This window comes from Triturus cristatus, chromosome 8 (genome assembly GCF_964204655.1).
Source record: "Triturus cristatus chromosome 8, aTriCri1.1, whole genome shotgun sequence".
Lineage (NCBI taxonomy): Eukaryota > Metazoa > Chordata > Amphibia > Caudata > Salamandridae > Triturus > Triturus cristatus.
Window position 1 is genome coordinate 517,355,249 of NC_140591.1, and position 24,062 is coordinate 517,379,310.

The window sequence follows — 24,062 nt, forward strand, 5'->3', positions numbered from 1 at the left end:
CCCGGTGACGGGCTAAGGCTGGAGGCGGGGTGCAGCTGTGTGGCCCGGTTGAAGTAAGTGCTGCTGTGCCTGCTGGGAACCAGAAGGTTGCAACTGGGACTGCCTGACGGGGGGCCGCACACCCTTTCCTGTTGCTGCGAGCCGCACACAGCGGGCCTCGGGCTCCCATCTTCAGAGGACCCCACTGACTGAAGTGGAGAGCGGCCATGATCCAACTGCCGCTGCGGGACCACTGGCTCGTTTGGGGGGAATTGCTTTTTCCAAGGGGGCACCCGAGCTCCATCCTTCCCAGAGCTATTACATCCTGAACTTATCGCCAGGAGGGAACCGGGGCAGGCACCCTAGAAGTGTTTTGTACCTCTGGTCCTGGACCTGCTCGTGGAAATAGGGCACTGAGGTCTGGACCCGGTGCTCCGCACAGGCAAGAAGCAGGGGAGAGGAGTGGGCGGCGGTCTCACTCTGCTGCTGGAAGTTGTCACTCGTATTTGGCCCGAGGACTGCACTGGTGGGCACCACTGTCCCTCGGTATCTGGCTGGTGACATTGCACTCCTGAGGACATGGGGAAACCCAAGGGCAAACAGACGGGGGTTCCCCAAGACCCAGATGAATCGTCATCGGAATGCAGATGGCAGGATTCACCTGAGCCCCCAGCCGACAATTTAGTCCAGCAGCTGGACCAGATCTTGCCGGCTATAGCGGACACTAAGAACACCCTGCATCAGGACATTGCTACTGTGGCAGTGGGGCTGGGGCATACCATATTGGCTGACCGGTTGAAGCAAACAGAGACCTCCCTGGCGGGCATGGCGCTGGTGCAGCAATCCCTTTCTGCTCAGATTGGGATATCTCCCATAGGGTTCAATCGCTGGAGAAGAGAGCTGAGGATGCTGAAGGGCGCAATCTCAGAAACAATATACGGGTGCTGGGCCTCCCTGGGGGAGTGGAAGGTTCTAACATGATTGATTACCTGGAGGGCTGGCTCAGAGATGTGGTGGCACCTGCTGGTTTGACCCAGTTCTATACTCTAGAGAGTGCCCACCGGGTCCCTGCCCGTCCTCCGGCGCCGGGGAGGCCTCCTCGGCTGGTGGTCGCTCGACTTCTTCACTATAAAGACAGAGATTTCCTACTGCAGAAAGCGTGCTCCTCAGGGCCCTACACAGTGAACAATTGCAAAGTGTTGATTTTCTCTGACTATACGTTGGAGGTCCAGGGCCGCCGCACGTCTTTTTAGCAGTCAAGAGGGCAATGAGTGACGAAGGGCTTCAGTACTCCTTGATGTTTCCGACTCGACTGCAGGTAGTTTTAGTTGGCAAGACTCACTTCTGCGATAACCCCAAGGAGGCTTGGGACTGGATTGAATCCTATAAAATTGGCCGCGGACCGACGGAGCAAAGAAACACACCTATCATGGGGGAGCCACTCCCTCAAAGAACTCGGCGAGCAGGGCGTCGACGCAATATCGTGCGAACACCCAGTGCTTCCCAGACGGAAAGAGAGACGGTTGGCTGCACTGAGGGTGGTGTCGGAACTATTGCAGAATCATAAATAGGGCTCCCAGTTTTATGGTATTTATTTTTTTAACATTTCCGTCTGTATTTATCCATATTTATTTTTGTTGCAAGCAAAAGAAGACGCTGCAGCTAGTATTTTTTCCACATTTATTTAAATGCACACTGCGCACTTGCACTCAGGTGTTATAGGTTTAGATATATTTATAAATATGCCAAATTAGGTAAACACAATACATATATCTGAAAACTTTGCCAAAATAATATTATGTGAACGTAGGCCTAAACAGACCTTGAGTAACTTAGATTAAGAAACCTTTACTGTGGGGCTGTACACCCTAGGCACCAGAGGGGAGGATATAACTCCCTTTTTGTAAACAGGCTTTTAAATCCTTTTCTTATCTAGTCACATTTGCTGTGTGTTAGACCTGGCACCATTTGCGTGAGTCTCCCTTCCATTTTTTGCTGTGTCTCCTCTGTTTTTGCTGGTTATAGATGCTCTGGGCGCTGTGCCACTGCCATTCAGTGCCACAGCGCGAATTCTCCCTTTGTAAAGATGACATGTGAATTGGTACATCCATGATTGGCTTATTTGGTTTACCTGTTAGTCCCTAGTAGCGTGGCCTGTGTGTGCCCAGGGCTGGTAAACCGAATGCTGCTGGTGGGCCTGCAGCACTGGTTTGTGCCACCCACAGAAGCAGCTTGTAAAGTGTGTCCCAGACCTGCCACTGCAGCGTCTGTGTGCAGTCCAGAACTGCCATCTTGGCTGTGAAGTGCACCCACTTCCCAGCCCCTGAACCTTCCCTTGGCATCCTGTAAGCCACCCTTATGATAGGGTGCATTGTATGTGTAAGGTAGGACATGCTCTGATGTGTGTAGCATGTCCTAGTAGTGAATTACACCCAATTTCGTTTTTCACTACTGTAAGGCTACCTGTTCTCCATAGGCCAGAATGGGAGGTCTGGGCTATTACATCCTATAGTCCTAACTAACCCACAGAACATGGTAGAAAAACGAATTTAGTATGCCTGAGCTCAGAATATTAAAATACATCTTTTAGTGGAGGTTATTTTTATATTCTGTGTTTGAAACTACCACTTTTAGAGTATAGGTACTTTCTTGCCTAAGCCCTCCAGTGTGCTCTGCTATTATGTGTATTGGCTGTCTGGTTTTGGAGGGACAGGGCAGGCTGAGTCAGACCTGGGTTGAATAGAGAGATCTGCCTTGGAGTGAGGGGAGGGGTAGCTCCTGCACTTGAATAGGGCTGTGCCTGGCAAGGTGAATGCTGGCTTGACCTCCCACTGTGCGTCTGAAGGCAGACCCCTCTCTCTGAAAGGAAGGATGCAGCCTGGTAAACAAAGTGCTCCAGGGCTGGGCAGAACTGGTTCTGGCTGGGTTCAGAGACTTGTGACTCCGAAGAACAAAGACTTTGAGGGTATAAATATTTGTGCCCCAACCCCTACAATTTGTATTGCTCCTGGACAACAAGAAGAACCTCTGTCCGTGTAACTACAGGAATCTGCAGGAGGACTGTCCTTGTGCTTGTGTGCTGTTTCTTGGACTGGCCTGCAGTGGTTACTACTGGACTTGGAAGAAGAGGAAAAGGACTTGGTAAGAACTTTTATTTTGTGGCTACAGCAATCACCCAAGGGCTAGAAGAGAGATAGCCTCCTGCATCAGACTCCACCACCAGCCTCCCGTTTCCTCCCAGCGAGGATTTCTATCTGCAGGTGAGGCTCCTGTGAGTTCCAGGGCCTCTAGTTCTCCAGCTGAGAAAAGAGTGCTGAAAATCGTCGCTAACCCCCGTTAGCGAGCCGCTGCAGCTGGTGAGCGTGAGAAAAATCGTTGCTCTGCTATCGCCGAGCGCTCGCTAACCCCGAAGATTATCGCATCACCCGTCAGCGGGCCTGAAAATGCCCGCTATGCCGAAGATCGTCGCATCACCCGTCAGCGGGACTGAAAACGCCCGCTATCCCGAAGATCGTCGCATCACCTGTCTGCGGGCCTGAAAACACCCGCTATCCCGAAGATTGGCGCATTGCTTGTTAGCGGGCCCCAAAGCACTCGCTAACCCCAAATCATCGCATCAAGCTCATCGCGGCGCGGACGCCGAACGTTCGCCATTTTCCCCGTATTGCATCAGGATCGTCGCTCTCTCGCGGAGCGCCATTTTCTTCCATCGCAGCAAGATCGCACACGCAACAGGTTCGGTGCATCATCCTCCCTTAGCGGCAAGGATTTTATCGCATCACCGGCTTAGCGTGAAGAAGTTTGTCACTTTGTCCTGCCCGCAACCCAGCGCATCATCCTCCCTTGCGGTAACGATTCAACGCATCGCTGGTTAGCGTGAGGAAATTTATCTCTACAACTCCTCAGCGACATTTTTGTTGCTTTGCTACAGAATCCAGATACCTTGTGAGTAAAAGGGTCGCAGAGACCACTGCATTGAACTGAACATCATTTTGTGCACCTTTAACTATTTTTGCAGCATTTTTAAAGCAACCATATTTTTCTAGTATTGTGGATTTTTGCTGTTATTGGTCTTGTGATTAAGTCTATATTAATATACCTATTTTTTATAACTAATTGAGTGGTGTCCATTTGTAGTGTTCCTCATTGTATTACTGTGTATAGTCATAAATGCTTCACACACTGCCTCTGAGATAGGCCTAACTGCTCGTGCTACGTTACCACAGGGTTGAGCAGGGGTTATCAAAGGGTGTAGGCTGCTTACTCTGACTTAGGAAGAAGGGTCCCTACTTGGACAGTGGCCAGCCATTGCCAACTAGAGACCCCCATTTCTAACATTGGTGGTCAGCGGTGAGGATCTGGACTTGCATTTATGATTGCATACAGTAATTATAGTGTACACCACTAGTGAGTGCAGACCATAACATAACCACGTAAGTTTTTGAGATTTTTGATTCTATTTTTGGTTGTTATTGCCAGTTATTGCTACAATGGGCAAGCCCAGATCCAATGCCTCTGAGGATCTCTCCTGGGAAGAAGAGAAAATAGACACCTACACTTCTAAGCAGCTCAGATATATTTGCAAACAATTCACAGTCCCTATCACAGGTCTCACCAAGAGGGAAGAGTATTACAAGGTGCTGAAGGCCTGGTTAGAAGCCAGGGATGCCCCTGGGAATATGGAAGAGCCTGTGGGGGGGGGGGGAGAGAATGCAGGAGAGCAGCAGGAGGAAGTTGTAGATTTGGTGGGGGATAAAGCAGTTTCCAGCCCGGGCACAAGTGTGTCCTCAAGGGGCCTGACTCCAGAAGAGATGGAGGACAGGGAGAGAGATAGGCGGCATAATATGGAGATGGCTAAGCTTAAATTGGATGGTCAGAGAGACCTAGAGAATAAGAAGTTAGAATTTGTGATTATGAAGGTGAAATTTGAACATGAGAGAATTTTGAGGGAGTTGGAGATTAAAGCAAAGAGTATAGAGATCTCCCCCTCTGGTGGCAGCATACCAGTAGTGCATACTGAGAGTAGAGTGTATATACCTAAAGAGGTTATTAAAGATTTCCATAAAAGTGAAGATATTGGGCAATGGTTTGCCGCTTATGAGTTAGCTATGGTGTCCCACCGGGTCCCTGAGAAGGATTGGGGAGCGGGGTTGTGGGGACGCTTTGTGAGTGAGGGGAGGGATACCTTGTTGGATCTGCCCCCAGAAAGTAGGATGGTTTATGCCCACATGAAGGAAGCTTTGATTACCAGATATGGTTTGACCCCTGAAATGTACAGGCAGAGATTTAGAACCTGCAAGAAGTTAGAGGGTACCACGTGGGTTGAATATGTGTCTTTATTTTTGCAGAGCAATGGAGCGCTGGGTAAAAGGCAGCAAAGTAGAAACTTTTGAGCAACTGTATGAATTGATTGCATGGGAGCATTTCTCTAGTAATTGTTCTCCTGAGTTACGCCAACATCTGATAGATTGCAAGCTAACTAACCCTAGGAAGCTTGCTGAGGAGGCGGACCGCTGGGTGAGCACCCGGGTTCGCAAGGGTCCAGTGGGAGACTTCGCCAAAGGTGGGCAGGGTCCCCAGCAGAGAGGTGGGAGGGACAGGGGTAAACCAAGGGAGTTCCACCAAGGGCCCCAAAATAATTCCCAAGGGAACCAGGCAGTGGTGTCCCAGCCTCCCCAGGATAAGAAGCCAATGCCCCAAACAGGTAGGCCTGTTCCAAGGGGGCCCCCTACTTGTTTTAAGTGTGGCCAGGTGGGCCACGGGTACTTTGATCCCCAGTGTCCCCAAAGGGATACTCCTGCACCACCCCGTGCACCGCCCCGCCAGCTTGCTAGTGTAGCCCTGGGGGAGGAGGAGATGGGTGCCCAAGGTGTGTGGGACCCCGTAGAATTGACCCTTGTCTCACTAGGAGACTTTAAAATGGTCCCTAAGCCTGCACTGCCTGATAACACTAAAAGATACAGGCAGTGGGTAACCATCAATGGCCATAGACTGGAGGCTCTGTGGGACACAGGAGCCAGTGTAACTGCTGTCAGCTCCCGGTTGGTGTCCAAAGAGCAGGTTGTGCCCCATGCATTCTACCCAGTAGTGTCTGCAGACAACACAGAGAGCCAATGTGAGGTGGCTCAGGTTCCCTTTGAGTGGGGGGGTCTCAGGAACTCTTCAGGTGGCTGTGAGGCCCACCATGCCTGTGGACTGTCTGTTGGGCAATGATTTAGAGAACTCACCATGGGCTACGGTGGAGAGGAGAGCTCACTTACAAATGTTGGGTCTGCCTGAGTGGGCGTGTGCTACCACTCGGTCCATGGCGGCAATGAAGCGTGTTAAGAAAGGCCTGGAGCCTGAGAGTATGGCCCAGGTCCCTGCCTTAGAGAGAAGGGGCAGGGGGCGCGGGAAGCCGGCCCCCTTGGTTCCCACGGCCCAGGAGGGAGCAGACCCTGAGGGGGATGCCCTGGAGCCTACTGGGGAGCAGAGTACCGACCTAGGAGACCTGCCTGAGCTGACCCAGTGGCAGCAGGAAGGAGGGCCCACCAGGGAGGAGTTTTGTGAACAGCAGAGAATTTGCCCTTATCTTGAGGGTATGCAGCAACAGGCTGCAGCCCAGGCAGCAGGTGATATGTCTGGTTCACATCTGATTTTTTGGGAGAACAGTCTCCTGTATAGCGAGCCTAAGGCTGCTGAGCCGGGGTCAGCCCGTGTGCTGGTGGTACCCTGTGCTTCAGAACCTTCCTACTGGGGTTGGCTCATGACATTCCATTGGCAGGACATCTGGGGCAGACCAAGACCTTTGAGAGGCTGGTCACCCACTTTTATTGGCCCCAGATGCGCAAAAGCTCTGATACATACTGTAGGACCTGTGAGACTTGCCAGGCAAGTGGGAAGAGTGGGGGAAGATCAAAGCCCCACTCCAGCCCTTTCCAGTTGTTAGTACCCCATTCGAGCGAGTGGGCATTGACATTGTGGGACTCTGGACCCCAAGACAGCCATGGGCAACAGGTACATCCTGGTCTTGGTGGACCATGCCACCCGGTACCCTGAAGCCATCCCGCTCAGGACAGTGACTGCCCCCGTGGTGGGACGTGCACTGATGGGGATCTTCTCCCATGTGGGGTTCCCCAGAGAGGTGGTGAGCGACAGGGGGACCAACTTCATCTCCCAGTATATGATGTCTCTGTGGAAGGAGTGTGGGGTAACTTACAAGTTCACCACTCCTTACCACCCCCAAGGTAACGGTCTGATTGAAAGGTTCAACCGGACCATGAAGGGCATGATCATGGGCCTAGAAGAGCCCCTGAGGCGTAAGTGGGACGTCCTCTTGCCATGCTTGTTGTTTGCCTACCGTGAAGTGCCACAGAAGTCCTTAGGGTTCAGTCCCTTTGAACTGCTCTATGGCCATCCGGTAAGAGGGCCTCTGAGTCTGGTCAAGGAAGGCTGGGAGCAATCTCCCAGGAAACGTCCCCAGGATGTATTTAGCTACATCCTGGCCTTCAGGAACCAGACTCGGCGTTTCAGAAAAATTGCTGAGGCAAATCTGGAAGCCAGCCAGGAGGAGATGAAACGTTGGCACGACCAGAATGCCACTCTGGTCGAATTTCAACCTGGTCAGAAGGTTTGGGAACTGGCCCCAGTGGAGCTTTGCGCGCTCCAAGATAAGTGGACCAGCCCATTTGAGGTGGTGGAGCGCAAAAGTCAAGTTACTTATTTGGTGGACTTTAAATCTCTCAGGAACCCCCTGTGGGTCCTGCATGTGAATTGCCTAAAGCCCCACTTTGAGAGGTCTGAAGTGGGCATGCTTCTTGCCACAGATGCAGGGATGGAGGAGGAGAGTGAGCCTCTTCCTGACCTCCTGTGTGCAGGAGAGAAGGATGGGTCAGTGGAGGGTATGGTCCTCTCCACCACACTGACCCCTGAGCAGCAGAGAGATTGCCACCAGCTGTTGGGACAATTTCCTCATTTATTTTCCCTGATGCCTGGTGTCACTGTTTGGTGCGTCCATGAGGTGGACACCGGGGACAGTCCTCCTGTCAAGCACAAGGCTTACAGAGTGACTGAGTAAGGGCTTGCATTAAGGAGGAGGTCTCAAAAATGTTTGCCCTAGGGGTGATTGAGTCCTCTAGCAGCCCCTGGTCCAGCCCCGTGGTCTTGGTACCAAAAGCTGCAGTGCCTGGTAACACTCCAGAACTTAGGTTCTGTGCGGACTACCGAGGTCTCAATTCGGTCACAAGGACCGACGCGCACCCCATCCCCAGAGCTGATGAGCTCATAGATCGGCTAGGGGCTGCCCGGTACCTCAGCACGTTTGATCTAACGTCTGGGTACTGGCAGATCGCTTTAACTGATGGGGCAAAGGAGAGGTCAGCATTTTCCACCCCAGATGGGCACTACCAGTTCTGTGTGATGCCTTTTGGGATGAAGAATGCCCCTGCCACCTTTCAGAGGTTGGTCAACCAGGTGTTGGCTGGGCTGGAGGATTTCAGTGCCGCCTACATGGATGACATTGCAGTGTTTAGTTCCTCATTGGAAGACCACTTGCCCCACCTCTGGGAAGTGTTGATGGCGCTGCGCAGAGCAGGCCTCACAATCAAGGCCAGTAAGTGCCGGATTGGGCAGGGTTCTGTGGTGTACTTAGGACACCAGGTAGGGAGCGGCCAGGGGGCACCCCTACAGCCCAAGATTGAAACCATCCTGGCTTGGGAGCCCCCAAAGACCCAGACCCAGGTGAGGGCCTTCTTAGGACTCACAGGTGATTACAGGAGGTTTGTCAAGGGGTACGGCAACATCGTTGCCCCCTTGACCGAGCTGACTTCCAATAAGCGGCCAAAATATGTGAACTGGACTGACACCTGTCAGAAAGCTTTTGATGCCCTCAAGACTGTCATGTGTACAGCACCCGTACTCCAGGCGCCCAACTTTGCTAAGGAATTTATTGTCCAAACAGACGCTTCAGAGCATGGGGTGGGGGCTATTCTGTCACAGATGAATGAGGAGGGACTAGACCAACCTGTAGCCTTCATCAGTAGTAGGTTACTTCCACGGGAACAGAGGTGGAGTGCAATTGAGCATGAGGCATTTGCTGTGGTCTGGGCACTGAAGAAGCTGAGACCCTACCTGTTTGGGACTCACTTCCGGGTTCAGACAGACCACAGGCCCCTCAGATGGTTGATGCAGATGAGGGGTGAGAATCCCAAGTTGTTAAGGTGGTCCATTTCCCTACAGGGTATGGAATTCACTGTGGAACATCGCCCTGGTACAGAACACGCCAATGCTGATGGTCTGTCCAGATTTTTCCGCCTTAGTGATGAGAACTTCCAAGGGGATGGGTAGTTCTCCCCACATTTCAGCTGGAGGGGACACGTGTTAGACCTGGCACCATTGGTGTGAGTCTCCCTTCCATTTTTCGCTGTGTCTCCTCTGTTTTTGCTGGTTATAGATGCTCTGGGCGCTGTGCCACTGCCATTCAGTGCCACAGCGCGAATGCTCCCTTTGTAAAGATGACATGTGAATTGGTACATCCATGATTGGCTTATTTGGTTTACCTGTTAGTCCCTAGTAGCGTGGCCTGTGTGTGCCCAGGGCTGGTAAACCGAATGCTGCTGGTGGGCCGGCAGCACTGGTTTGTGCCACCCACAGAAGCAGCTTGTAAAGTGTGTCCCAGACCTGCCACTGCAGCGTCTGTGTGCAGTCCAGAACTGCCATCTTGGCTGTGAAGTGCACCCACTTCCCAGCCCCTGAACCTTCCCTTGGCATCCTGTAAGCCACCCTTATGATAGGGTGTATTGTATGTGTAAGGTAGGACATGCTCTGATGTGTGTAGCATGTCCTAGTAGTGAATTACACCCAATTTCGTTTTTCACTACTGTAAGGCTACCTGTTCTCCATAGGCCAGAATGGGAGGTCTGGGCTATTACATCCTATAGTCCTAACTGACCCACAGAAAATGGTAGAAAAACGAATTGAGTATGTCTGAGCTCAGAATATTAAAATACATCTTTTAGTGAAGGTTATTTTTATATTCTGTGTTTGAAACTACCACTTTTAGAGTATAGGTACTTTCCTGCCTAAGCCTTCCAGTGTGCTCTGCTATTATGTGTATTGGCTGTCTGGTTTTGGAGGGACAGGGCAGGCTGAGTCAGACCTGGGTTGAATAGAGAGATCTGCCTTGGAGTGAGGGGAGGGGTAGCTCCTGCACTTGAATAGGGCTGTGCCTGGCAAGGTGAATGCTGGCTCCACCTCCCACTGAAGGCAGACCCCCTCTCTCTGAAAGGAAGGATGCATCCTGGTAAACAAAGTGCTCCAGGGCTGGACAGAACTTGTTCTGGCTGGGTTCAGAGACTTGCGACTCCTAAGAACAAAGACTTTGGGGGTATAAATATTTGTGCCCCAACCCCTACAATTTGTATTGCGCCTGGACAACAAGAAGAACCTCTGTCCGTGTAACTACAGGAATCTACAGGAGAAGGACTGTCCTTGTGCTTGTGTGCTGTTTCTTGGACTGGCCTGCAGTGGTTACTACTGGACTTGGAAGAAGAGAAAAAGGACTTTGAAGGAACTTTTATTTTGTGGCTACAGCAATCACCCAAGGGCTAGAAGAGAGCTAGCCTCCTGCAGGAGTCTCAGGCACATCAGACTCCACCACCAGCCTCCTGTTTCCTCCCAGCGAGGATTTCTATCTGCAGGTGAGGCTCCTGTGAGTTCCAGGGCCTCTAGTTCTACTGCTGAGAAAAGAGTGCTGAAAATCGTCGCTAACCCCCGTTAGCGAGCCGCTGCAGCTGATGAGCGTGAGAAAAATCGGCGATCTGCTGTCATCGAGCGCTCGCTAACCCCGAAGATTATCGCTTCACCCGTCAGCGGGCCTGAAAACGCCCACTATCCCGAAGATCATCGCATCACCCGTCAGCGGGCCTGAAAACGCCCGCTATCCCGAAGATCGTCGCATCACCTGTCAGCGGGCCTGAAAACGCCCGCTATCCCGAAGATTGTCGCATTGCTTGTTAGCGGGCCCCAAAGCGCTCGCTAACCCCAAATCATCGCATCAAGCTCATCGCGGCGCGGACGCCGAGCGTTCGCCATTTTCCCCGCATCGCATCAGGATCGTCGCTCCCTCGCGGAGCGCCATTTTCTTCCATCGCAGCAAGATCGCACATGCAACAGGCTCGGTGCATCATCCTCCCTTAGCGGCAAGGATTTTATCGCATCACCGGCTTAGCGTGAAGAAGTTTGTCGCTTTGTCCTGCCCGCAACCCAGCGCATCATCCTACCTTGCGGTAAGGATTCAACGCACCGCTGGTTAGCGTGAGGAAATTTATCGCTACAACTCCTTAGCGACATTTTTGTTGCTTTGCTACAGAATCCAGATACCTTGTGAGTAAAAGGGTCGCAGAGACCACTGCATTGAACTGAACATCATTTTGTGCACCTTTAACTATTTTTGCAGCATTTGTAAAGCAACCATATTTTTCTAGTATTGTGGATTTTTACTGTTATTGGTCTTGTGATTAAGTCTATATAAATATACCTATTTTTTATAACTAATTGAGTGGTGTCCATTTGTAGTGTTCCTCATTGTATTACTGTGTATGGTCATAAATGCTTCACACACTCCTCTGGGATAGGCCTAATTGCTCGTGCTACGTTACCACAGGGTTGAGCAGGGGTTATCAAAGGGTGTAGGCTGCTTACTCTGACTTAGGATGAAGGGTCCCTACTTGAACAGTGGCCAGCCATTGCCAACTAGAGACCCCCATTTCTAACACTGTGCATTCAAAGACAGAGGTCAAATGCCACGGTGTGTCTGCGAGGGAGCAAACCATTCTGTTTTTTTCATTGCAGAACAACTTCTTTCTTATATTTTTTTTAAACGGAGGAGATCATTATTTTCCATCATACACTACGGTAAATCTCTATTTTTAAATTGCTAAAACGAAAGTTGAGTGTTCATATTTTTGAGAGGAGGAGGAGGGTGCAATACATATTATTTCAACATAGGAAACAATTTCCCCCGGGAGCGAACACACAGAACAATGGAACTCGACCTAAAGGTCTTGGAGCCCTTTACCTGAGTGCCTGCTAAATTTCATCTGGTCATATGCATTTTTTAGCGGCATGTGGAAAATTAAGTGATATGCCGAGAATCACATGATGCTTTGCCGATGCAGCGACCTCAATGTAAATGTTGGTGTGCTTTTTAGTGGCACTGGAAACCATTCCTGAAACTGCCATCCACCCTCATCCTGATGGTAATCAAAGTCACAACAGTACCACAACGTGCACACCAATTAAAATTAACGTGCAACGGATTGTTCTGCATCGGCTGCACTGTCTTGTAACAAAATTCTAATTCTGTAGCAGGCAGTTTTAACAGACACATTAACCCCCCCTCCCCCAGTGGACCAGAAGAACAATGGAGCTGCGAAAATGCACACCCTATAAAGTAATGCACTACCCACTGGGAGATCGCGCCGGTTCAGGATGACTACACCAGGCTCCCCACGGGGTTCCACAACTGATACATGGCATGCAGGGAGAGAGTGCCAAATGCAGTGCTTAGAGTCTGCCCCGTTAGTAAGGCACCTTTCATGGGCCGAGGGCAGCTGCATTCCTCCATGCACCAGATTAGACAACCCTGGCAGGAGTGGTTTGTCAGTATTTTTCCGTTTATATTTATAAATGCAGACAAAGGAAAACAAGATTTCTGTCTGCATTTATATTTAAATATCCGTTTAAACGGAAAACCGGGAGCCTTAATCATAAACCACCATCTGGAGCGGAAACTGGGTCGGAGAAGGTGTCGGATGGCTCGGCCTCTGATGATTCCAATGATGACAATGTTAAGTTGCCGCATGTTACCCCAGGAACAACTGATGACATTATTTGACTGCTCTGTCACCTTTTTCTAATTCTGCCTAGCTCTTTCGCTTCCCTTCTTTCTGTCGTTTGTTCACTTCTTTGGCCTACTGGCCTTGCATCGCCTTTTCTTGCGCTGTTGGGCTGCTAGGGTGGTGGGGTTATTCTGAGATCGTGGTAATGAGTCCTCGGATGCGGGGCACTGTGTACTGTTTGTGGCATGATGCTCCTTGGATTGTTGGCTACGTAGCAAGACAGCGCCGGCTTGCAGCCGCCTTCCCCCTTGATCCTCTGTAGTTACTAGAGGATACCCAGTGTTTAGTTAGTTTGGATGAGGACTAGTGTTTTAGTGCCTGTTCTGGGGAGGGGGAGTTGGGGTTCTTTTTTTACTTGTAATGGGATGTTACTGGGGCCTCAGCGTGTCACTTTAAGAAGTCAACTCGGGTACTGTACACAGCTCTATCATTGGTTCGCTACTTGAATTGAAATGTATATCATGGAATCTCAGGGGCATGCATACTATGTTGCGTCGCCACAAGATACATGCTTACTTAGTGCACAGAGGGATTCAAATCACCTTCCTCCAGGAGACGCACATCACACGCCATGAGGGTCTCGCCCTGCAGCATAGATGGAGGGGTCAAATTTTCTACACAATTTATTCTGCCTTCGCGCGGGGAGTATTGATGTGGGTTACGGCGGGGGTGTCTTTCCACCCTGCGCAACAGCTAGCAGACCCAGAGGGGAGATATGTGATGGTTGCGGGTCGGCTCAATGGCAGGGATGTTGTGCTGGTCAGTATATATGCGCCCAACACGGAACAACAGGCCTTTTTCACTCAACTGTCCGGGAAGCTGACGTCATATCTGACTGGATCAGTGATTATGAGCGGGAACTTTAACTCTATCCCTGATATTTCCCTAGACAGGTCACATCCGCCACTACCCGATGCACCTCTTCATAAGATCTCTAAGGCCAGAAGGGATTGGCAACTCCAGTGGGGGTTGGTTGACACGTGGCGGGCACATCACCCGGGAGAGTGTGATTATTTCTTCTTCTCAGTGCTGCACAAGCTCCATGTTCGGCTAGATGTGATACTGTGCCCCCTAGATGTACACGTGGCAGTCAAACAAAGTGAACACCTTACCAGAACACTTTCAGATCATAACCCACTACTCCTACGGATACATTGGTCCCAGGCACGCCCCGCAATCCCAACTTGGTGATTAAATCCAGAGCTCCTAGAAGATCAGGTCTTTCCGGAGGTAGTGGGGGCTGGTATTACCCAATATTTCCTCGAGAACACGGGCACAGCGTCCTCGACTGCTGTGGAGTGGGATGCCTTTAAAGTTGTGTTAAGGGGTCACTGTATTGCCAACATGTTGGGGGTGTGTAAGACACTACTGCAAGATATAGAGACTGCGGATCAGCACTTGTGGGAGGCAGAACGAGACCGACCCGTGCAGCCTAATAGACAGCAGGACTTGTTGGATGCGAGGTAGGCGATCGCCGAGTGGGTTGACAGGCTGCGCTGCTTTGATTATAAAAAATATATAGCGCGCACTCATGCAGAGCGTGATAAATCCGGTGCATTGTTGGCTTGGTTAGCCAGCCCAGCTAGATCGGGGACGGTCATATTGGAATTAGGTAGCCCAACAGGGGAAATTTGCTATACCCAGCAGGGGATTAGTGATCAATTTCTCGCCTATTACACAGATCTCTACCAGAGCAAGGTGACATTGAATGAAGATGTTCTTGGGGAGTTTCTGGCTACAGCGGACCTTCCAAAACTTGATAGGATGCAGGCAGAGCTGCTAGGCCAAGATATAACAGTAGGAGAAGTTAAGGGAGCGATCAAACATATGGCGCGGAAAAAGACCCCTGGGGTAGATGGACTGCCGATTTAGTTTTATTTGACCTACATTGATCTCTTAGCTCCTAAGCTAGTGGTACTTTATAATGAGGCAAAGAGCGAGGGACAACTGCCTGTCACTACTCGCAAAGCTATTATTATCCCACTGTTGAAGCCAGGGAAATCACCTTCTGTTAGGACCGCTTATCGCCCGCTGTCCCTGATTACAACTGATTATAAGATTTTAAGTCACATCCTAGTGACCCGACTGCTACCACACATGGTCCACTTAGTACACAGGGATCAGGCGGGATTCATCCCGACAAGGAACACCGCCATTAATGTGAGGCGCCTGCTTCGCATATTGGAAGCTGATACCTATCCGAAGGCATCCGCTGCCATTTTATCGGTCAATATAAACAAAGCATTCAACTGTCTAGAAGGGTCCTACTTATTTCAGGTCATGTGCAGTTTTGGCTTGGGTAATACTTTTGTAGCTTGGACAGCATTGTTATACAAATATTCCACCACTCGGGTTAAGACATGTGGACTGATTTCGGATGCTTGTGCGGTGTGTCGTGGGATGTGGCAGGGATCCCCCTCTCCCCTCTGTTATTTGCCCTGGCCACGGAACCTCTAGCGGCCCAGGCGTGGATGGGGCAGTGGATGGCTCTGTGTGCGTGGCCTCACTCATTACATCGCGCTCTATGCCGATGACCTACTCATGTTTTTAGCTAATACGGCTAATGCCCTCGTTGGAGCGAAGCGTTTACTCCAGGATCTCGAGGTTGTTGCGGGACTCAAAGTTAATTGGGTGAAGTCCTGCCTGCTCACCACTGCCCCCTCGGATGGGGGCCCTTTAATTGCTTACGGTGTGCAGTGGGAGTATCGTTACTTGACGTACCTGGGAACCTGTACTTATCATATGCAGGCTGACTTACTGGAGGGTAATGTGGGTAGAGCCATACGGGGCCTTAAAAGTAACCTGGAATTTTGGGGGACCTTACCTCCCTCGGTGGCCGGCCGAGTGGCCTTTCTTAAAATGGTAGTCCTACCCAGGCTACTGTATTATTTTCGAACCCTGCCAGTCTGGATACCTGCGTCGATTTTTAAACAGCTTAAATCGATGACCACAGGTTTTCTCTGGGCAACTGGCAGACAAACGGTGGCGCAGAAAATCCTAATGAGACCGAAGGCTGACGGTGGTCTGGCGGCACCTGACTTTGAGACATAGTATTTGGGGGCCCAATTACAGTGGCTTACCCAAGCAGTAGCGCTGTAAGTTCGGGGACTGGATGAGCGGGATGATGGGCTGGTCCCTGGACAGGTACTGTCTCGTATTATTCTACAGTTGCCATTATGGCTCAAGTCACTCACTAATGAGCTACGGGCGTTTAGGCTTTGTTGGAACAGGAGTCAGCAGAGAGCGCAGATTGCGTGTCCCTATGCCCCTGAGATCCCATTGGCAATGTGCACTGCTCTACATCACGGGGGCAACTGGGCTGTGCTGACTGACTGAGGGGAGAAGGGTCTGTATACATTCGGGGACCCATATGGGGATAACATCCTGCTTCGCTTCGATGCATTGCAGGACAGGAACGACCTGCCTCGTGGGGACTTTCTGCTCCACTCGGCCCTTGTTTTGACCATCCAAAAGCACTGGAGAGAAGGGTTGTCTGAGCCGCAGACCTCCATGGCTTGTCAGTACGCAGTATTAGCGGCAGGAACTTTTAAGGCAGTTACCTGCCTATATAGGCGTATGACATGCGAGGCGCTGACTCAGTTGCTGGCGCTGCGGCAGAAGTGGGAGGAGGACTTAGGCGAAGAGATCCCCGAGAAGGTGTGGGCTGAGCTGATTGAAGGGGCATGGAAAAGCTCTAGAAATGCCCGTTTCCAGCTGGTGCATTTTTTATACCGCATAGAGTGTACCTCACCACTGAAAAGATTAACACATACTTTGGCAGGGATAAAGCGCTGTGCCCACGATGCAACATGGAGGGTCCGGATTTCCACCACATAATGTTGGACTGCCCCCCGCTTGGGACGTATTGGGCGGAGGTGGTTACGCTCTTGTGCGACATTACTGAGAGAGAGATAGAACCCGCTATAGGCCCTTGTCTGCTGCACTGGTTCCCGCACACATCCAAGAACAAGATTACTAGCAAATTTTTGGATTTGGACCTTCTTCTGGCCAAAAGAGACATTACAGCACATTGGAAATCCAGGCAGGACCCCAGTGTTCAGAGTTGGCAAGCTGACCTCCTTAAATGGGCAGAATGTGAGGACACTATTAGACTACAGCTTGCTAGCCGAGCAAAAAGCGAAAAAGCTATGGAGGCCGCGAGGGCCTGGGAAGCATTGGTAGTCGTACTAAAAGTCCTTGATGCTGATCTAGATGTGGACTCTACGGCTGGAGATCTGGATGTTTTGCCCTGATGAATGTATGTTCCACACCTGGATGCCTGTACCTATTGTCTCCCTGATCAGAATTACCTGTGTCGCTGCAGAACTATCAGGTATACACTGCATGATATCTGTATTGTGAACCGTTGTGCTACACCCTGATGTTATCATAAATTTTGCTCTGTGTGACATGCCGGGGAGGGGGGAGGGATAAGAAGGTGGAGGGTTAGGTCCGTTTTGTATTCTTACACCGTGCGGCTCAGGTACCGCTCCTATGTCTCTCATTGCTAACTGGCTGTTACTAATATGTTTACTTCTCAACAATCTGGGTGCCAATTGGTGCTATTATCTTGAGGAACGGTTTACAAAATCTGTTGGCTTTGGATATGTAACTTGTACTTGGGTGCGACCAGAGTATGTTGTTGACAATTGCGCACCTGTTAGACTTTGTATCCTGATTATGTCTGAATACGTTTGTTTTGGAACTAATAAAAATATATTTAAAAAAAAAAATGACATGAACCTTGACAGCTTTGAACCCCAAATTTCACTGAGTCATTTGGATTCACCCTGCACACCAACCTCACACACAAGCATCACACTGCCAAAGAAACAAAGACAGCCTTGTAACAGCTTTTTTTTCTAAAGAACGTGAAACCATTTTTCACAGGTAGTGTCTTCACAATTGCTGTTCAAGCACTAGTACTATTGGATCAGGACGGTGATGCCATGCTCCATGGCCACTCAGACTCCACACTGGCACCCCACAAGAGCATCCTACATGCCAAGGCTTGCCTCATCTAAGGTCTGAAGAAATATGATCACATTACCCCCATCCTGAAGGAACTCCATTGGTTCCCTTTGCAGCCTGCAGTCTTCAAAATCAGCTTAATCATTTACAAAGCAATCACGACTGTCACCCCATTTATCTTGCAGACGAGAGCACCATCTCTGCTGATTCTTGGATCTAGCATTAGGATGCAGGCTAAGAAGTGTAAAAAATAAAAATAAAAGGAAGTAGGCCATTTTCATTCATGCACCAAAGATCTGGAACAACATCTCTCTCCCCATCAAGATCTTTCCAATGCAGCTCCAAGTTGATGACTCACCTATTTAAAGAACACCGCATCACAATGCATTAAGTGTCTACAACTCAGCTACCTCATTTATCACTCATTGACTTTATGCTGGTATTTGAACTTGTACAGTGCTGTTCTGTCTTTTGGCTAGGTTTGCGCTAGAGAAAAACCATATACATACATTCATAATTAGAGTGACATGTGCATGGCTTTTATACACAAGAGAGTCGACTTGAAGGTTGATAAACAAAATCTCAGCATTACAGTGTAGATCACCTGTTGAAATGTACATTTATCATGAGCATGGCGAATAGTGAAAAAATAGAAAATCAGAAGAAAAAAAGCAGACACGGGTAAGCTCATAGAGGAGAGGACACGTAGCCCTGATTGAGTGGAGACAGCACGGCCTGCCTCTTGGCCCGGTCTTACCTGGCAGCACTCACTGTATCACAGAAGTCGCTTGCGCCCACAGCTTGAGATAGCTTCATGCAGCCCCTTGATGCATACGTGCACTGGTAAATGACGCATCCCGATTCGACCACACTGGAGCCGTTTCGCCTCTACGGCTGATGACCGCATCGCCAAGTAACGATTGGTTCATGCCCGACTATGCTCCATAGCCCCTGGGAGTAGCGGAAACTGTCTTAATGATGACCGATGCACTGCCATGAAATCCCTCAGTCCTGCCCCCTTACATGGACTGATCAGCCAAGGATTTAATCTTTTAGGGCCATCAGTCCTCAACAACATTGGTACACTTGGGCCAGCTTATAGCTGATATAATTATCCAAATTCACTCGATAGGCAATCTTGTCCCCTATATGTAAGCCATGACACAGAAAGAGAAGAGGGACTCACCAGTCCTCCCTCTTAAAAAATAGAAAGAGGACAAAAGGAAGAGCAGCGGCCATCTTGGTATGGGCACATTCCTACCAGTCCTGTCACCACACCAAATGAATGAAGGCTGAAATTTTTCATTGAGCAATGATTATTTATGTTTTGAGCAATAGTTCATCAACTAAATCAAAGGGAATGCGGAACATATTAGGTCGGCTCAATAAAACACCAATCACTCTCTCCTCACACCGTACTCTCCCCCCACCATGGCTACAACCATCACCAGCCCTATTGAAGGCTCACTTTGTCAAGTGGGCTTCAATACCTTTAAGATTACTTACCTTATTTCACCTATTTCACTGCGAACCCTTGAGCACCCATCTGCTTAATCCACACTTGCTCCTCGCTGACGGTCTGCTCCCGAAACTGTGATAGAGCCACTGCTTGACTCCATAAACCTAATTTCAAGCTGATCAACTAAACAGACCTACCTTCCTTAGATCTCTTTTATTTGGATTGTTTATGGTGGAGTGCCCAAGACTGAACAACTGTAGGATACTTGTATTTAATGCACTGGGTGCAGCCAAACTGATTAATCTCGTTCTGGTTCTACTATCCTGAATGTCTCCTTGCTAGCTGCAGGACACCCCGTAATTATTGCCGCAGTAGCAGCCATCCTGATCTACCTAATTTTGTTTGTACTATATTGACTGTTACCTTACATGCTGCTTGACAATCTGGAATTATTGCCTGAATAGCTGCAAGATGTCATCCATAATTGTACCTTAACCAATCTACCCCATAGTGAGACATTGAATGTTATTCTGTCTTTGTTATTACACTCTGATCTACCCCTCCCAACCTCTCCAAAACCGCCACAAAATCCTTCAAGCACTCCACCCTGAAAAGACAACCTGAGACACTGATCACCGACCTGCGTTACAGTGCCAACATCGGCACAGTCATCAGTGACCTCATTTTCTACTCTAGAAGAACCTCTGCCTGGCGCAAAACCTTGGCTCGCTACCTCAATGTATGTGCAAGTATGAACATTCCTTATGGCACTAACCTAACTATAGCACCCTCTGCAACCCTGCGAGCTGACCTCACCATCACTCTTTACAAAAACGGCATCATTTTGATCCAAGCCTCTACCAAAAAACCTGAATAAATTTGCAGACCTTTTCACCCCCCTCAGAAACCACGTGCACGACACTGGCAGAGTAGCTAACTCCTGCCCTGATGAGTCCTCATCCAGCCCATCCAATGCGGTGAACCTCTCTCAAACCCCACTAAGGTCCTCCAACACAGGCCACCCTAATCTCTCCAGCACGTCTCTAGGCCTTGTCAACAGAATCACCTCTTGACCTTCGATCCCCTCCCTACTAGCTCCCCAAGTAGACCATGGCACCGTTACGCCCCCTAAGTACTATGATGCAGGTCGCGCTTGCCCTTCCTGCCTGGATGAATCTTCATACAGTCCATCCAGAGTGGCTAGCCACGCACAAACGCCTCTAAGGTCTCTCAACACTGACCACTCTATCCACCCCAGTACATGTCCCGGCCTTGCCAATAGAGTCACCCCTAGACCTCTGGTCCCCTCCCTACGAGCTCCCCAAGTAAACCATGCCACCGGTACACCCCTAAAGAACTATGATACAGGTCGTGCTTGCCCTTTCCACCCTGATGAGTCCTCATCCAGCCATTCCAGCATGGCTAGCCGTTCACAAACCCCTCTTAGGTCTCCCAACACTAACCACCCTAACCACTCCAGTACGTCTCCCGGCCTTGCCAACAGATTCACCCCTAGACCTTTGGTCCCCTCCCTATTAGCCCCCCCAAGTAGACTATGTCACCGGTGTGCCCCCAATGACCTACAACAAAGGTAGCGCTTGCCCTTCAAGCCCTCAATCAACCCGCAAAGGGGCTCCATCCTAGACCCAATGGCTTACAGCACTGGCCATATTAGTCCTTCTCCTCCTATCACTTATACACACCGTCAGGACTGCTCCCGAACCTCTGCCCCCCTGCCCTCCAGCACCTCCCTCTTATAGGGACATCGAATCCCTGCACGCCAGAGCTATCAATCTCACCCAGAGCATTCATATTTCCATCTTGGAGCTAATGAACCTCCTTCACCTCGCTGAACTCTCCCTCGCCAACCTCATGCCCCTGCCTAAAACCACCCCCCCATATTTGACAGAGCTCCCTATACAACCGCTTCCGTTATCCTTGAGACATCTTCGCCCCCGCAAGCACCCAGGCCGCCTCTCTGAGGAAGAGACCCGGGCTCTTGTCCTATCCTACAACTCTACCTTTGCCACTCCAAGTCCACTAGACCTCACTGAAATGGAAATCCTTGCCATCCTCCGGAACTATGACTCTACCCCAGCTACCCCTTATCCTTTCGACATAAAGGCCGAACATGCCATTCGCATGGTCACTATCAACCCCAACAGACCAGCTACCCTCCGCAACAGAATTGTGGTCAAGAGTAACCTAGCGCCTGTTCACCTGTCCACCCAGACTCTTGAAACTCCTTCCAAATCTGCGCTGTCTGGTCTTTTAATCAATTGCCGAGTGGCAGCTAAGCACGCCGTGGATATTGCTGATCTCATCCTTTACAAAAATTTTGACTTAGCGATCCCTACAGAATCATGGATCAACGACTCTTCATCCCCATGCCTGGACCTCCTAGTCCCTCCTAACTACAACATCACAAGGCTGGACAGACAATCTAACAAGAAAGGAGGAGGCATTGCCTGCATCTACCGCTCTAATCTTCTGGTGACGGAACTCCTGGCAGACACCACCGAATCCTGCAAATAACTGGCCCTCGCAATTCACAGTAACTCCACCCAACTGTGCAACCTGCACATCTTTTACGCCCCCCAGGCATGAACGACTCCTTCACTGACCACTTCATGGAAATCATTACAGCCAAGAGTTCCAACAATGCCAAAGATATTTTCCTGGGTGACTTTAACTTGCACTGGAACGACCCTAAGGACTCGCATGTCAACACCATCAAAGACCTCCTGGCCGAATAAGTCCTGACCCAAGCCTGCTCAGTACCAACTCACTCAAAACGGGCCACTCTTGAATGGATCATCTCCAAAGAATCAACAGTCAAACTTATCTCTTTAGACCCATGCGACTGGTCTGACCACAACGCCATCACCTTCCTTCTACCTGACACCCACAACACAAGGGCACCGCAACCGGTGATCCCTAAATGCTGGATCAGAGACACCAAGAACCTGGACCGCAGGGAACTTGAAGCTAGCTGCAAATCCGACCTCCCCCCCTCGCATATCACAAAAGTCAGTGGCCTCAACGATCACTACTCTGCGACTATATCGAACATCCTGGATGAGCTAGCCCCACAAAAACTGAAAAGAATCCAAATTAGGGACAGAAACCCCTGGTTCATGAGGAGAGCCCTCCGGCAAGCTGAAAGATCCTGGAAGCAGCACCCCTCTGCCGCACACTTAAAACTCCTGCACCAGGCCAGAAATGTCTACAACAGGAACATACTCAAGTCTAAAAAATAATTCTTCAGAAATGAACTAGAGAAGGCCAAGAACAGACCCCACAAGCTCTTTGAACTAGTAAAACACCAATCTAATAAACTGGCCAAAACCTCAAAAGAATCCCCCAAGTCTCTTATTTCCTCAGAGGAATTTTCCACTTCCTTCGCTGACAAAATCTCAGCACTTGGAAAAGAACTCAGTTCCATCACATACCCTCAAACACCTCCTGACCCGCCTCCTCCAGCCACGTCGCCCCCACAGGCTCCACCCAAAAACCATGCTCACTGGACTGACTGCAAAGTCAATGACGAAAACTCAGTTTCTAAAATCCTATCTACCTTAATCCCTTATAACCATTTTAATGACCCGCTCCTGTCCAACTGCCTAGCAGCCATCGCCCAATCCATTATTCCTAGCTGGACTACAATAATTAACGCCTCTCTCCAGCAGGCAACAATGCCCGATGCTCTAAAAGCCGGCCAAGTTCTCCCCATTCTGAAAAAAACGTCGCTAGATCCTGCCTCCCCTGACAACTTCAGACCAATCTCCAACATCCCGCTCTTAGCCAAAGTGATGTAGAAATGTGTGCCGCAGCAGCTAAGTCAACACATCAACAACTTCCACCTGCTCGATGATTTCCAATCTGGATTTAGACCAGGGCACAGCACCGAAACCACTATGGTCCACATCGTTGATGATGCTCTCCAAGCCCTTGACCAAGGCAAAACCTGTCTCCTAATCCTCCTGGATCTATCTTCGGCTTTCGACACAGTCAACCATAAAAAACTGCTCGAACGCCTCAAATGCAGGATGGGATTGGATGTCACTGTTCTAGAATGGTTTAGGTCCTTCCTCTAAAACCGGTCCCAGGGATTCCTTATCAACGGCAACCTATCGGCACCATCCCCTGTCACGGTTAGAGTCCCTCAAGGATCAACCCTGTCCCCCACCCTCTTCAACCTCTACCTGGAACCGCTTACAGAGGTATTACGCACTGCTATTATCTCCTATCATATGTACGCTGATGACACTCAGATCTACATCAAAACCTCATCTCTCGAAGAGATTCTCTCTCTGAACGAAGCCTTGAAACTCACTGTCCAATGGCTTACATCCAATGAACTCAAACTCAACGCAAAGAAAACAGAATTTCTCCGGATCTCCCCGCCCAATACCAACCTTGAGATTCAATCCGGGATCAAGTCTATCACAGCTTTAAACTGCCCACCAACCATTGTGGATTCGGCCAAATCCTTGGGAATCACCCTCGACAGCAAACTGAACATGAGGGACCACATCAATTCGATGGCCAATTCAGCCAGATTCCACCTGAGCTACCTTAGGAAATTGAAACCCTTCCTCGATGCACCAGACCTAAAAATGGCAGTCCAAGCACTTGTAATGTAATGTAATGTAAAAATTACTTATAAAGCGCAGCATACACCGGACGGTTTCTTGGCGCTGTTCACTATATTCGGTGGGAGGCAGAGGGGGGTGAGAAAAGCCTATGAATAGGCACTGCGGAAGAGGTGGGTT